Consider the following 16994-nt stretch of genomic DNA (forward strand, 5'->3'; position numbering starts at 1 on the left):
TTTGGAGGAGAACAGACATTCTGGTTTTGGGAAATTTCAGACTTTTTGCACTGGTTTTCCCTCATCTTCATGGATTTATCTATCTTTGGTCCTTGATGTTGGTGACCTTCAGATGAGGTTTTCGTGTGGACATCCTTTTTGTTGATGTTGATGCTATTCCTTTCTGCTTGTTAGTTTTCTTTCTAACAGCCCCTATGCTGCAGGTTTGCTGCAGTTTGTTGGAGGTCTACTCAAGAACCTTTTTGCCTGGGAATCACCAGCAGAGGCTACAGAACAGCAATGTTTGCTGCCTGTTCCTTCCTCTGGAAGCTTCGTCCCAGAGAGGCACCTGCCCGATGCTTGTCGGAGTTTTCCTGTATTAGGTGTCTGTCGATTCATACTGGAAGGTGTCTCCCAGTCAGGAGGCAAAGGGGTCTTGTACCCACTTGAGGAGGCAGTCTGTCCCTTAGCAGAGCTCAAGCACTCTGCTGGGAGATCCACTGCTCTCATCAGAGACAGGAGGCAGGAATGTTTAAATCTGCTGAAGTTGCGCCCACAGCTGCCCTTTTCCCTCAGGTGTTCTGTCCCAGTGAAATGAGAATTTTATCTATAAGCCTCTGACTGGGAATGCTGCCTTTCTTTCAGAGATGCCCTGCCCACAGAGAAGGAACATAGAGAGGCAGTCTGGCTACAGTGGCTTTGCTGAACTGTGGCGGGCTCCACCCCATTCAGACGTCCCAGAGGCTTTGTTTACACTGTGACGGGAAAACCACCTATTCAAGCCTCAGTAATGGTGGAGGCTCCTCCCCCCACCAAGCTTGAGCATCCTAGGTTTACTTCAGGCTTCCGTGCTGGCAGTGAGAATTTCCAGCCAGTGGATCTTAGCTTGCTGGGCTCTATTGGGGTGGGATCCACTGAGCTAGACCACTTGGCTCCCTGGCTTTAGCCCCCTTTCCAGGGGAGTGAATGGTTCTTCCTTTCTGGCATTCCAGGTGTCACTGGGGTATGAAAAAAATAATAATAAATAAATAAAAACTCCTACAGCTTGCTTGGTGTCTGCCCAAATGGCTGCTTAGTTTTGTGCTTGCAACTCAGGGCCCTGGAGGAGTAGGCACCGGAGGGAATCTCCTGGTCTGGGGGTTGTAAAGACCATGGGAAAAGTGCAGTATGTGCGCTGGAATGCACCCTTCCTCATGGCACAGTCCCTCATGGTTTCCCTTGGCTGGGGAAGGGAGTTCCCCAACCCCTTGTGCTTCCCAGGTGAGGCAGCACCCCACCCTGCTTCTGCTTGCCCTCCATGAGCTGCACTCACTGCCTAAGCAGTCCCAATTAGATGAGCCAGGTACCTCAGATGAAAATGCAGAAATCAGCCACCTTCTGCATTGGTCTTGCTTGGAGCTGGAGACTGGAGCTGTTCCTATTTTGGCCATCTTGCCAGCCATCCAATGAATTATTTTTAAATGTTATGTAAGTAAGTAAACCTTAGCCCATCTTAAAAAAAAAAAAAAGAAAAAAAAGAAAGAAAGAAAGAAAGAAACTGGAAACTGTAGTATGTATCACCATGGAATACTACACAGCCATAAAACAGAATGAAATCATGTTTTTTGCAGAAACACAGATGTAGCTGGAAGTCATTATCCAAGTTAATGCAGGAGAAGAAAACTGAATTCTACATGCTCTCATATAAAAGTGGGAGCCAAACACTGAGTACACATAGCTAAACAGTTGGGAACAATAGACACTGGGGACTACTAGATGACAGAGGGAATGGAATGCCTGAGAATTTTTAAAAACTACCTATTGGGTACTATGCTCACTATCTGGGTGATGGGATCATTAATACCCTAAACCTCAGGGTCATGCAATATACTCTTGCAACTAATTTGCACATGTACCCCTTGAACCTAAAATAAAAGTTGAAAAAAATAGTTTAGTATCATTTTAATCTCCATCGGCTTTATAGTGATGTCCACTTTTCATTTTAGATATCAGTAATTAGCATCTTCTGTTTTCCTTTATTTCCCAAATTCTAAAGTCTTTTTGATCTTCTGTTATTTAAATTTTTTTTGAGAGTGTCCATTAGTTTTTCTTTTAAGGTACTTTTGCTTGATATGATTGGAGGTTGTAATTAATGGTATGTCAAATCATCCATTCTTTGCAGAGATAGGTAAAGCACCAAAATTGTCTTAGCTATTTGTTGGTCACCAGTTTGAGAGAAAAACACTTTTTTTTTTTTTTTTTAACAGCCCAAACTCCTCTCAGCCCCAATAGCCTGACATCTTTAGTGAGTTAGGATAATCCTAACCTAGAGGCATATATGCCTATGAGATTCCTGGCCTGAAAGGAATAAATCATTTCACAGAATTCATGGGACAGAAAAATAAAAACTAGGACTCCTACAGTAAACAAGTATTATTTCTGTTCAAAACCATCCTGCAAGCAAAAAAATCAGCTGGCCCTAGAGTTTTGTAACAGGTACACAGGTCACAGGCAGACAGGCAGACAGGAACAGGAATTTCCCTGGGTGCATGCTACTTTGGTTCTGCCTCAGAGGCACTAGAAGTCTAGGCCCTGCATTAGCACTCTCTTTTTCTTTCTTAATTAGCCTGAATTAGCCTGGCTAGAGGTTTTTCATTTGTGTTAATCTTTTCAAAGAACCACCTTTGTGTCTGTTTATTTTCTCTTGATTTCCTGTGTCCAAATGCATTGATTTCTGTTTTAATTTTTATTATTTCATTTTTTCTGCTCACTGATAATGTCCCTTGCTCTTATGTTTGAAATTAATAAAGTCATTCCCACTTTCATTTTTTTAAACCACCTTATTAAGGTATGATTGACATATTAAAATCTTTACACATTTAATATATACATATTGATAAATTGAAGCTACGTATATACTTGTGTAACGATCATCACCATCAACACTCTAAACATATACATCACTTATCAAAGTTTTCACCTGTCCCATTTGTTATTAATATCTTTTATCTTGTTTTTTAATGTTAAGAACATTTAATATAAGATCTATTTCTTTTAGCAATTTTAAGTATACAATAGAGTATTGTCAGATATGGTCTCTATGCTATATAGTAGATCTCCAGAACCAATTTATCATGCATAACTGAAATTTTGACCCTCAAACTATCACCTTTCCATTTCTGCCTTACCTCAGTCTTTAGTAACCACCATTCTATTCCCTGTATATGAGTTCGACTAATTTACATACCACAAATAAGTAAAATAATACAGTTTTTGTTCTGTGTCTAGTTTATTTTACTTAGCATAATGCCCTCTAGGTCCATTCATTTTGTAACAAATGGCAGAATTTGCTTCTTTCTTAAGGTTGAATATTATTCATATATATATATATATAATATCACAATTTCTTATTTATTCATCCATTGATGGGCATTTACATGTTTCTCATATCTTGGCTATTGTAAACAATGCTGCAGTGAACATAGGAGTGCACATATTTCTTTGAAATTGTGGTTTCAATTATTTTGGATATATACACCCATAAGTGGGATCGCTAGATCATATGGTATTTCTGTTTCTAATTTGTTGAGAAACCTGCATACTGTTTTTGATAATTGATGTATATATTTACATTTTCACCAAGAGTGTACAAGTGTTCTCTTTACTCCACACTTGCAGAATAATTTATCTTTTGGCATTTTAATAATAGCCATTCAAACAGATGTAAGGTAATATCGTATTGTGGTTTTGATTTGTATTTCCTGGGTTATTTGTGATATTGATCAACTATTCATCTACTTGGAGCATTTGTATGTTTTTTTTGGAAGAATGTCTACTTAGGTCTTTTGCCCATTATTAAAAATTGGGTGTATTTTAGCTGTTCCATGGTATGAGTTTCTCGGATATTTTGGATATTAACTCCTTATGAGATGTATGTTTTGCAAATGTTTTCTCCCATTCCATAGGTTGCTTTTTATTTTGTTAATTGTTTCTTAGCTGTGCAGAAGCTTTTTAGTTTGATGTATTCCCATTTGTTTATTTTTATATCTCTTACTTTTGCTTTGTATGTCACATACAAAAATTATTGTCAAAATCATTTTGTAGGAATTTTTCCACTATGATTTTTTTCTAGGACTTTTACAGATTCATGCCTTATTGTTGGGTCATGAATTCATTATGCATTGATTGTGTGTATGGGGGAAGATAAGAGTCAAATTTTACCTGTTTTCATGTTGATAACTAGTATTTCCAACACCATTTATTGAAGTGACCATTCTTTGCATCCTTGTCGAAAATTAGCTGACTTTATATGTGAGGATTTATTTCAGGGTTCTTAATTCTGTTCTTTTGGTCTACATGTCTGTTTTATGCCAGTGCCAATACTATTTTAATTACTATAAATATGTAATATAATTGAAATCAAGAAGTCTGCTGTCTTTAGCTTTGTTCTACTTACTCAAAATTGCTTTGCTTACAGGGTCTTTTCTGGTTTCATATATAAATTTTAGGATAACTTATTCTATTTCTGTGAAAAAGGTCATTGGAATTTTGATAGGGATTGAGTTGAATCTGTTGATTGCTTTGTGTAGTATGAACATTTTAGCAATTCCATAACACAAAAATATATTTCAATTTATTTTTGTCTAGTTTGTTGTCTTTCAATTGTTTTGTAGTTTTCAGTGTACACCTTTTTCATTTTCTTGATTAAATTTATGTCTAATTTTATCTTTTTTGATGATATTTTAGATGAGATTTTAATAAGATTGTTTCCCTATTTTTTTCTGATAAGCTGTTAGTATATAGAAATGTAACAGATAATTGTATGCTGATTCTGTGTCCTATAATATTACTGAGTTGACGTATTAGTTCTGACACTTTTTTGAGAAGTTTTTTAGGGTTTTCTAAATGTAATATCACATTATATGCAAATAGACAGTTTTACTTTTTCCATTCCTATATGTAAGACTTATTTTTTGTTGTCTAATTACACTGGCTAGGACTTCTAGTATTATGTCAATTAGAAGTGGTGAAGTGAGAATCCTTGCCTTGTTCATGATCTTAGAGGAACAGCCTTCAGTTTTTTAAATTGACTGTATTAGCTGTAGGTGGGTAATATATGACCTTTATTATGTTGAAGTACATTTCTTATATACTTAATTTTTTGAGAGATTTTACCATGAAAGGGTGTTGAACTCACATTTTTTTTCTACATCTATTGAGATGATCATATGATTTTTATTTTTGATTCTGTTTATGTAGTGTATTGTTGAGGGACTTTTCCTTAGTTCACCTAAAGACGGGGTCCTTGTCACAAGGCCACAAACGATTAGGCTCACAGGCAATTTGAAGGGTGAATAAGGCAGGGTTTTATTGGGTGAAAAGGGAAAAAAAAGGGAAACAGGTACCTTCTACAAAGCCAGAGTCCCTGCTGTTCCGCTTCCTGCCTTGCAGTTGAATCCGAAGTTCCACACAGGAAGAGGAGGGGCGAGGCTTCTCCCTGCTTCAAAGAATGAAAACTTTTGTGTCTCCACCCTAGTGTGCTCTCCTCCCAATGCACAGGCCAGCTGAAATTTTGTCAGGGAGCTTCCTGACCTGTCTGTCTCAGTATCATATTTATTATTTGCATGTGTTAAACATTCTTGCTTCCAAGGTTTAAATTCACTTTTTCAAGGTGTGTAATTCTTATAAAGTCCTACTGAAGTCAGTTTATAGTATTTTGCTGAGGATTTTCTTATCTATGTACATCAGGAATAGCGATTGTAATTTTCTTCTTATAGTGTCTGCTTTTGGTATGAGGGTAAAGTTGGCCTCACAGAATGAATTTGAAAGGGTTACATCCTCTCAAAGTTTTAGAAGAGTTTTAGAATTGCTAAAATTCTTAAAGTTTGGATAGAATTCCCCAGTGAATTCATCTAGCTCTAAACTTTTTTGCAAGGAGATTTTTGATAACTGATTTAATCTCTTTTCATGTTATCAGTTTATTCAGATTTTCTATTTCTTCATGGTTCAGGCATGCTAGATTTTATGTCTAGGATTCATCCACTTCTAGGTTATCCAATTTGTTGATATGTAATTGTTCATAGTAGTCTCATGATCTTTCAGATTTCTCTGGTATCAGTTGTAATGCTTCCTCTTTCATTTATAAATTTATTTGTTTATATCTTTTCTCTCCCTTTTTACTCTAGCTAAAATTCTATTGCTTTATCTTTTTAAAAAACAAGTCTTATTTTTGTGAATATTTTCTATTGTTTTTTCTAGTCTTCATTTAATTTGCTTCTTTCATCTTTATTATTTCCTTATGCTTACTTTGTGTACTAGATGTTCTTTTTTTATTTCCTGGCATTGTAAAGTGATTTTTTTTTTTTAATTTCAGATTTTGCTCTTTTCTTAATGTAGCCATTTATTACTGAAAACTTCCTGCTGATAACTCATTTTGTTGCATTCCATAAGTTTGGTATGTTGTATTTTCATTTTAACTTGTCCCAATCTTACCAGATAGTGCCTCACAGTTCCAAGCTCTTGGTGTGGGAGCTTCCTGATGACTGGACTCACCTGGAGTTTTTATCTCAAACACTAGTCCACATTGAGCCCCAAACAGTTCATCATTTACAATTAGGTTTTCTTACCCTGGCACTTGTTTCCATAGAGGTTTCTGCTTTGATTTCTTTTACGTATTTTTCTGTCTGCCTCCCCAGTTTGGGGAGCAGTGGTTTTCCTTGTGACCTCACTTCTTATGGATCTAAAAAGAGTTGTTGAGTTTTCTGATTTTCCAATTTACTTGTTGTGAGGGCCTAATGATGACCTCCAAGAATCTTACAACACTGGACTGTAAACCTTTCTTTAATTCTCCTTTAAAATATTAACTTATAAAAGTTAATATTTACAGATAAAGCTGAAATTTTTTGGATACATGCATCCACTACTAATTTCTCTCCACTGCCTTCTCCCTCATCCTTTTCGATATTTTCCCATGTGCTCTTCACACATTTCTATGTATATGTAGAAAATATAGAATATATACAGGGAATTAAAAAATAGATGTTATTATACTAGATATTTTTATGCAATGTCTTCTTTATTCTACAATATATGTTGGAGATCTTTATACTAAGATATATCTCACTAAAAATCTACATATTAGAGATCTATACTGAACCTTATTTTTTAACTGCCATTTATAATTCATAGTTCAAATAATAGACTATTTAGCCAATTCACTGTATAGTATCACAGTGGTTAAGAACACTAGCTCTATCGTTGGATTACCAGACTCTAATCTAAGGACCTTGGAACAAATTACTTACTCTTCCTATGTCTCATTTTTATAAATAAAATGCAAATAATAATACTTTCTTCATATGATTGATGTTGAGGGTAAATGTAGTAGAGCATGTAAAGCCTTTAGAATAGTACCTGCCACATAAGAATCTTGCAATAAATGTCAACTATTAGTATTTATAAGCATCTGCTTGCTCTAGTTTTTCACTCCTACAAACAATGCTCCAATAAGCATTCAGTGTATTATTCTTTGACCATGTATATAAGTGTTTTCGGGAGATAAAACCAAGTATTTACTGAAACACAAATAGTGCCTATATTTCACCTTGTTTAATTTGCACCTCCTTGAGTACTAAGGAGATTGAGCATTATTTCATGGGTTTATTTACCAGATATATTTCCTGTTACATTTTTGTGACTTGTATTTCCTTATTCTTTGTTCATTTTTCTTACTTACATGTAGAAAATTTTTAAAAAGTGGATGTCTCATCAATTATATACATTGTAAATGTCTTCCTCCAGTCTGTCACCTGTTATTGAGAAGTATGGTTTTTAAAAAACTTTGATATAAAGGAATAGATCATTATTACATTTTTTCCCTTGTTGGTTTTTACTTTTTTTGCTTAAGAAATTTGTCCGGAGGGGCGGAGCAAGATGGCCGAATAGGAACAGCTCCAGTCTCCAACTCCCAGTGCGAGCGACACAGAAGACTGGTGATTTCTGCATTTTCAACTGAGGTACTGGGTTCATCTCACTAGGGAGTGCCAGACAATCGGTGCTGGTCAGCTGCTGCAGCCTGACAAGCAGAGCTGAAGCAGGGCAAGGCATCGCCTCACCTAGGAAGCACAAGGGGAAAGGGAATCCCTTTTCCTAGCCAGGGGAACTGAGACACACAACACCTGGAAAATCGGGTAACTCCCACCCCAATACTGCGCTTTAAGCAAACAGGCACACCAGGAGATTATATCCCACACCTGGCCGGGAGGGTCCCATGCACACGGAGCCTCCCTCATTGCTAGCACAGCAGTCTGCGATCTAACTGCAAGGCAGCAGCGAGCCTGGGGGAGGGGCGCCCGCCATTGCTGAGGCTTAAGTAGCTAAACAAAGCCACTAGGAAGCTCGAACTGGGTGGCGCTCACAGCAGCTCAAGGAAACCTGCCTGTCTCTGTAGACTCCACCTCCGGGGACAGGGCACAGTAAACAACAACAGAAGTAACAGAAACCTCTGCAGACGCAAACGACTCTGTCTGACAGCTTTGAAGAGAGCAGTGGATCTCCCAACACGGAGGTTGAGTTCTGAGAAGGGACAGACTCCCTGCTCAAGTGGGTCCCTGACCCCTGAGTAGCCTAACTGGGAGACATCCCCCACTAGGGGCAGTCTGACAACCCACAACTCACAGGCTGGAGTACACCCCTGAGAGGAAGCCTCCAAAACAAGAATCAGACAGGTACACTGTCTATTCAGCAATATTCTATATTCTGCAGCCTCTGCTGCTGACACCCAGGCAAACAGGGTCTGGAGTGGACCTCAAGCAATCTCCAACAGACCTACAGCTGAGGGCCCTGACTGTTAGAAGGAAAACTAACAAACAGGAAGGACACCTACACCAAAACCCCATCAGTACGTCACCATCATCATCAAAGACCAGAGGCAGATAAAACCACAAAGATGGGGAAAAAGCAGGGCAGAAAAGCTGGAAATTCAAAAAATAAGAGCGCATCTCCCCCGGCAAAGGAGCGCAGCTCATCGCCAGCAACGGATCAAAGCTTGACGGAGAATGACTTTGACGAGATGAGAGAAGAAGGCTTCAGTCCATCAAACTTCTCAGAGCTGAAGGAGGAATTACGTACCCAGCACAAAGAAACTAAAAATCTTGAAAAAAAAGTGGAAGAATTGATGGCTAGAGTAATTAATGCAGAGAAGGTCATAAACGAAATGAAAGAGATGAAAACCATGACACGAGAAATACCTGACAAATGCACAAGCTTCAGTAACCGACTCAATCAACTGGAAGAAAGAGTATCAGCGATTGGGGATCAAATGAACGAAATAAGGTGAGAAGAGGAAGCAAAAGAAAAAAGAAGGAAAAGAAATGAACAAAGTCTGCAAAAAGTATGGGATTATGTAAAAAGACCAAATCTACGTCTGATTGGGGTGCCTGAAAGTGAGGGGGAAAATGGAACCAAGTTGGAAAACACTCTTCAGGATATCATCCAGGAGAACTTCCCCAACCTAGTAGGGCAGGCCAACATTCAAATCCAGGAAATACAGAGAACGCCACAAAGATACTCCTTGAGAAGAGCAACTCCAAGACACATAATTGCCAGATTCACCAAAGTTAAAATGAAGGAAAAAACCTTAAGGGCAGCCAGAAAGAAAGGTCGGGTTACCCACAAAGGGAAGCCCATCAGACTAACAGCAAATCTCTCAGCAGAAACTCTGCAAGCCAGAAGAGAGTGGGGGCCAATATTCAACATTCTTAAAGAAAAGAATTTTCAACCCAGAATTTCATATCCAGCCAAACTAAGTTTCATAAATGAAGGAGAAATAAAATCCTTTACAGATAAGCAAATGCTTAGAGATTTTGTCACCACTAGGCCTGCCTTACAAGAGACCCTGAAGGAAGCACTAAACATGGAAAGGAACAACCGGTTCCAGCCATTGCAAAAACATGCCAAAATGTAAAGACCATTTAGGCTAGGAAGAAACTGCATCAACTAATGAGCAAAATAACCAGTTAATATCATAATGGCAGGATCAAGTTCACACATAACAATATTAACCTGAAATGTAAATGGACTAAATGTTCCAATTAAAAGACACAGAATGGCAAACTGGATAAAGAGTCAAGACCCATCAGTCTGCTGTATTCAGGAGACCCATCTCACATGCAGAGACATACATAGGCTCAAAATAAAGGAATGGATAAAGATTTACCAAGCAAATGGAGAACAAAAAAAAGCAGGGGTTGCAATACTAGTCTCTAATAAAACAGACTTTAAACCATCAAAGATCAAAAGAGACAGAGAAGGCCATTACATAATGGTAAAGGGATCAATTCAACAGGAAGAGCTAACTATCCTAAATATATATGCACCCAATACAGGAGCACCCAGATTCATAAAGCAAGTCCTTAGAGACTTACAAAGAGACTTAGACTCCCATACAATAATAATGGGAGACTTCAACACTCCACTTCAACATGAGACAGATCAACGAGACAGAAAGTTAACAAGGATATCCAGGAATTGAACTCATCTCTGCAGCAAGCAGACCTAATAGACATCTATAGAACTCTCCACCCCAAATCTACAGAATATACATTCTTCTCAGCACCACATTGCACTTATTCCAAAATTGACCACATAATTGGAAGTAAAGCACTCCTCAGCAAATGTACAAGAACAGAAATTGTAACAAACTGTCTCTCAGACCACAGTGCAAGCAAACTAGAACTCAGGACTAAGAAACTGAATCAAAACCGCTCAACTACATGGAAACTGAACAACCTGCTCCTGAATGACTACTGGGTACATAATGAAATGAAGGCAGAAATAAAGATGTTCTTTGAAACCAATGAGAACAAAGAGACAACATACCAGAATCTCTGGGACACATTTAAAGCTGTGTGTAGAGGGAAATTTATAGAACTAAATGCCCACAAGAGAAAGCAGGAAAGATCTAAAATTGACACTCTAATATCACAATTAAAAGAACTAGAGAAGCAAGAGCAAATACATTCAAAAGCTAGCAGAAGGCAAGAAATAACTAAGATCAGAGCAGAACTGAAGGAGATAGAGACACAAAAAACCCTCCAAAAAATCATTGAATCCAGGAGTTGGTTTTTTGAAAAGATCAACAAAATTGACAGACCGCTAGCAAGACTAATAAAGAAGAATTAGAGAAGAATCAAATAGACGCAATAAAAAATGATAAAGGGGATGTCACCACGGACCCCACAGAAATACAAACTACCATCAGAGAATACTATAAACACCTCTATGCAAATAAAATTGAAAATCTAGAAGAAATGGATAATTTCCTGGACACTTACACTCTTCCAAGACTAAACCAGGAAGAAGTTGAATCCCTGAATAGACCAATAGCAGGCTCTGAAATTGAGGCAATAATTAATAGCCTACCAACCAAAAAAGTCCAGGACCAGATGGATTCACAGCTGAATTCCACCAGAGGTACAAGGAGGAGCTGGTACCATTCCTTCTGAAACTATTCCAATCAATAGAAAAAGAGGGAATCCTCCCTAACTCATTTGATGAGGCCAACCTCATCCTGATACCAAAGCCTGGCAGAGACACAACAAGAAAAGAGAATTTTAGACCAGTATCCCTGATGAACATTGATGCCAAAATCCTCAGTAAAATACTGGCAAACCGGATTCAGCAGCAAATCAAAAAGCTTATCCACCATGATCAAGTGGGCTTCATCCCTGGGATGCAAGGCTGGTTCAACATTCGCAAATCAATAAACATAATCCAGCATATAAACAGAACCAAAGTCAAGAACCACATGATTATCTCAATAGATGCAGAAAAGGCTTTTGACAAAATTCAACAGCCCTTCATGTTAAAAACGCTCAATAAATTCGGTATTGTTGGAACGTATCTCAAAATAATAAGAGCTATTTATGACAAACCCACAGCCAATATCATACTCAATGGGCAAAAACTGGAAAAATTCCCTTTGAAAACTGGCACAAGACAGGGATGCCCTCTCTCACCACTCCTATTCAACATAGTGTTGGAATTTCTGGCTAGGGCAATCAGGCAAGAGAAAGAAATCAAGGGTATTCAGTTAGGAAAAGAAGAAGTCAAATTGTCCCTCTTTGCAGATGACATGATTGTATGTTTAGAAAATCCCATTGTCTCAGCCCAAAATCTCCTTAAGCTGATAAGCAACTTCAGCAAAGTCTGAGGATACAAAATTAAGGTGCAAAAATCACAAGCATTCGTATACACCAGTAACAGACAAACAGAGAGCCAAATCATGAATGAACTTCCATTCACAATTGCTTCAAAGAGAATCAAATACCTAGGAATCCAACTTACAAGGGATGTGAAGGACCTCTTCAAGGAGAACTACAAACCACTGCTCAGTGAAAGAAAAGAGGACACAAAGAAATGGAAGAACATACCATGCTCATGGATAGGAAGAATCAATATCGAGAAAATGGCCATACTGCCCAAGATTATTTATAGATTCAATGTCATCCCCATCAAGCTACCAATGAGTTTCTTCACAGAATTTGGAAAAAACTGCTTTAAAGTTCATATGGAATGAAAAAAGAGCCCGCATTGCCAAGACAATCCTAAGTCAAAAGAACAAAGCTGGAGGCATCACGCTACCTGACTTCAAACTATACTACAAGGCTACAGTAACCAAAACAGCATGGTACTGGTACCAAAACAGAGATATAGACCAATGGAACAAAACAGAGTCCTCAGAGATAATAGCACACATCTACAGCCATCTGATTTTTGACAAACCTGAGAGAAACAAGAAATGGGGAACGGATTCCCTATTTAATAAATGGTGTTGGGAAAATTGGCTAGCCATAAGTAGAAAGCTGAAACTGGATCCCTTCCTTACTCCTTATATGAAAATTAATTCAAGATGGATTAGAGACTTAAATGTTAGACCTAATACCATAAAAACCCTAGAGGAAAACCTAGGTAGTACCATTCAGGACATAGGCATGGGCAAAGACTTCATGTCTAAAACACCAAAAGCAACTGCAGCAAAAGCCAAAATTGACAAATGGGATCTAATTAAACTAAAGAGCTTCTGCACAGCAAAAGAAACTACCATCAGAATGAACAGGCAACCTACAGAATGGGAGAAAATTTTTGCAATCTACTCATCTGACAAAGGGCTAATATCCAGAACCTACAAAGAACTCAAACAAATTTACAAGAAAAAAACAAACAACCCCATCCAAAAGTGGGCAAAGGATATGAACAGACATTTCTCAAAAGAAGACATTCATACAGCCAACAGACACATGAAAAAATGCTCATCGTCACTGGCCATCAGAGAAATGCAAATCAAAACCACAATGAGATACCATCTCACACCAGTTAGAATGGCGATCATTAAAAAGTCAGAAATCAACAGGTGCTGGAGAGGATGTGGAGAAATAGGAACACTTTTACACTGTTGGTGGGATTATAAACTAGTTCAACCATTATGGAAAACAGTATGGCGATTCCTCAAGGATCTAGAAGTAGAAGTACCATATGAGCCAGCCATCCCATTACTGGGTATATACCCAAAGGATTATAAATCATGCTGCTATAAAGACACATGCACACGCATGTTTATTGCGGCACTATTCACAATAGCAAAGACTTGGAATCAACCCAAATGTCCATCAGTGACAGATTGGATTAAGAAAATGTGGCACATATACACCATGGAATACTATGCAGCCATAAAAATGGATGAGTTTGTGTCCTTTGTAGGGACATGGATGCAGTTGGAAACCATCATTCTTAGCAAAGTATCACAAGAACAGAACACCAAACACCCCATGTTCTCACTCATCGGTGGGAACTGAACAATGAGATCACTTGGACTCGGGAAGGGGAACATCACACACCGGAGCCTATCATGGGGAGGGGGGAGGGGGGAGGGATTGCATTGGGAGTTATACCTGATGTAAATGACGAGTTGATGGGTGCTGAGGAGTTGATGGGTGCAGCACAGCCACATGGCACAAGTATACATATGTAACAAACCTGCACGTTATGCACATGTACCCTAGAACTTAAAGTATAAGAATAAAAAATAAATAAATAAATAAATAAATTGAAAAAAAATAAAAAATAAAAATAAATTAAAAAAGAAATTTGTCCTATTCTAAAGTTATATCATATTTTTCAAAATTTATTTTTCTTGCTTCATTTTTACTTTTTTGGACACATGGTCTCACTCTGTCTCCCAGGCTGGAGTTAGTGGCACAATCATGGCTCACTGCAGCCTTGATCTCCTAGGCTCAATCAGTCCTCCTGCCTTGGCCTCCAAATAAGCTGGAATTACAGGTGTGAATCGCTGTGCCTAGCTATACTTACTTTTTTTTTTTTTTTTAACGTTTATGTTACCAATTCCCCTAAAAGCATACTTTGCTAAGGGTGTAAGTTTAGAATCTTAGAATCTAACTTTACGTTTCAGATAAAGTACTCAGAGTTTGTCTCTACAGTGGCCAAAATCAACACTAAATGATGCTCTTTACCCAAGCCCCCCAAAAAGCTTAAAAATTACAGTAGGGACAGGGAGGAAGATGGCATATAAGAGACAGGGCTAACGTGCAGCTCTTACTTGGACAGACAGAACAGCATGTAGAGACTCATACCATGAACTTTTGCTTCAAGAACTACTGCAAAAATGTAACAGGAAAACCAAAAGAATTCACAGATCCTTTGAGAGAAATGGTATGCCACTGCAAATTTCATGAGACAGGCAAAAAACTAATTTGGGGGGCAAACAAGAACTACTGCATATACAAACACAGAAGCTGCCACTGACAGTGTGGCCAGACAGGGAGGGGCAAAGCCTGACAACTGTGCTTGCTTTCTCAGTGAGGAAGTGTAGAGTCTGGGGTAAGTTCTGAGCACGGCTCTCTGGGAGCAACACCGGCCTCACCAGCTGTGTGGGAGCTGGGTGAAGCCTCTTGCTACAGGCTATACCCCACTTTTCTGATGAAATATATGGCACAGTAGAGGCAGCCATAATCCCCTCTGAAATATAACCCCATTGGCCCAAGAACCACACCCCATCCCCTACAGTGGCTGCCACTAACTCAGCACAAGGAGAGTGTGAGTCCAGACCCACCTAAACCTGCCCCCACATGATGATATTTCTCTACCCACCCTGGTATTCAAACACAAAAGACAGAAACACTTGGGAGCTTTATGGCCTTGCCCATCACCTAGGAAACTAGATTACTTACCTTGGCCAACTTAGGGCAAGCTTAGACCACCCTCCTACTACTGCAACTGGTGCTCTCTTGAAAGCACCACTTCCTGGCTGAAGGCCAACCAACTCAGGCTGTTACAGCAATTCATGACAAAATGACCCAGCTACTAGGAAGGATAAAACAACAACTAATTTCACTGCCTGCAACATTTAGACTAACCAGAGGTCTTGATTCTGTCCAAGTGACAACTTCACTGCTTGCATAACCAGCATTTGAGAAAGCCAGCACACTAAACATATCTACAACCAAAGACTCTCACAGAGCTACTTCATTCCATTGCCACCTCCACCAGAACAGATGCTGGCATCCACAGCTGGAAGACTTTAAGTGAATCACATCACAGGACTCTTTGCAGACATTCCCCAGCACCTACCCAGAGCCTGGTAGCCCAGCTGGGTGGCTGGAGCCAGAAGAGCAATAACTATCACTGCAGTTCAGCTCTCAGAAAGCTCCATCCCTAAGGGAAGGAGGAGAGCACCACATCAAGGGATCACCCCATGGGACAAATGAATCTAAACAGCAGGTCTTGAGTACCAGACTTTTCCACTGAAATAGTCTACCTAAGTAAAAAGGAACCAGAAAAGTAATTCTGGTAATATGCAAAAAAATGTTTATACAACAATTACAAAAGATCACATTAGCTCCCCAGCAATGAATCAAAACCAAGAAGAAATTTCTGAATTGCCAGATAAAGAATTCAGAAAGTTGATTATTAAGTCACTCCAGCAGATACCAGAGAAAGGTGAAAACCAACTTGAATGAAGTTAAAAAACAATACAGGATATGGATGAAAAATTCTCCAGAGAAATAGGTATCATAATGCAAAAACAACCAAAATTTTTGGAAACAAAAAATACTCTTAGAGAAATGCAAAATGCACTAGAAAGTTTCAGCAATAGAATAAAACAAGTAGAATAAAAACTTCAGGGCTCAAAGACAAGGTTTTTTAATTCACCCAAACAGACAAAGACAAATTTTAAAAATTGAGTAAATGAACAAAAACCACCAAGAAATTTTCAGTTATGTTAAATGGCCAAACCTAAGAATAATTAGTATTCCCAAGAATAAAGAGAAATCTAAAAGTTTGGAAAATTTATTTTAGGGAATAACTGGAAAACTTCCCTGGCCTTGCTAGAAACCTAAGCATCCACATACAAGACGCTCAAAAAAAGCCTGGGGAATTCATCAAAAAAAGATTATCATATAGGCACGTAGTAATCAGGTTGTCTAAGTCAAGACAAAGGAAAAAAAATCTTAAGAGCTATAGGACAAAAGCATCAGTTAATCTATAAAGAAAACCCTATCAGATTAACACCAGATTTCTAAACAGAAACCTTACAAGGCAGAATGGATTGGGGTCTCACCTTTAACCTCCTGAAACAAAATAATTGTCAGTCACAAACTTTTTTATCCAGTGAAACTAAGCTTCATAAATGAAACAGAGTTAAAAATTCCTTTTCAGACAAACAAATACTGAGATAATTCACCACTACCAAGCCAACACTACAAGAAGTGGTAAAGGGAGTTCCAAATTTTGGAAGAAACCTCAACATACACCAAATAGAACGTCCTTAAAGCATAAACATCACAAGGCCTATAAAACAATAACATAATGGGGAAAAAAGGTTTTAAGGGAACAACTAACACGATTAATTGAACAGTACCTCACATCTCAATACTAACATTAAATGTAAATGATCTAAATGCCCCAGTTACAATATGAGTAATGGCAGAATGGATAAAAATCCACCAACCAAGAATCTC

At 38.4% G+C, this 16994-nt stretch overlaps 1 long non-coding RNA gene across 1 annotated transcript in view; it reads left to right on the plus strand.

Moving 5' to 3' along the window:
• Positions 1 to 16329, plus strand: part of LOC144338780 (uncharacterized) — a 32648-nt gene extending 16319 nt beyond the window's left edge. Inside the window, exon 2 of the long non-coding RNA XR_013413159.1 lies at positions 15641 to 16329. This is a non-coding gene — a long non-coding RNA (uncharacterized LOC144338780). The remainder of the gene's footprint in view (positions 1 to 15640) is intronic.
• Positions 16330 to 16994: the final 665 nt, after the last annotated feature.

The sequence above is a fragment of the Macaca mulatta genome, chromosome X, assembly GCF_049350105.2.
Source record: "Macaca mulatta isolate MMU2019108-1 chromosome X, T2T-MMU8v2.0, whole genome shotgun sequence".
Lineage (NCBI taxonomy): Eukaryota > Metazoa > Chordata > Mammalia > Primates > Cercopithecidae > Macaca > Macaca mulatta.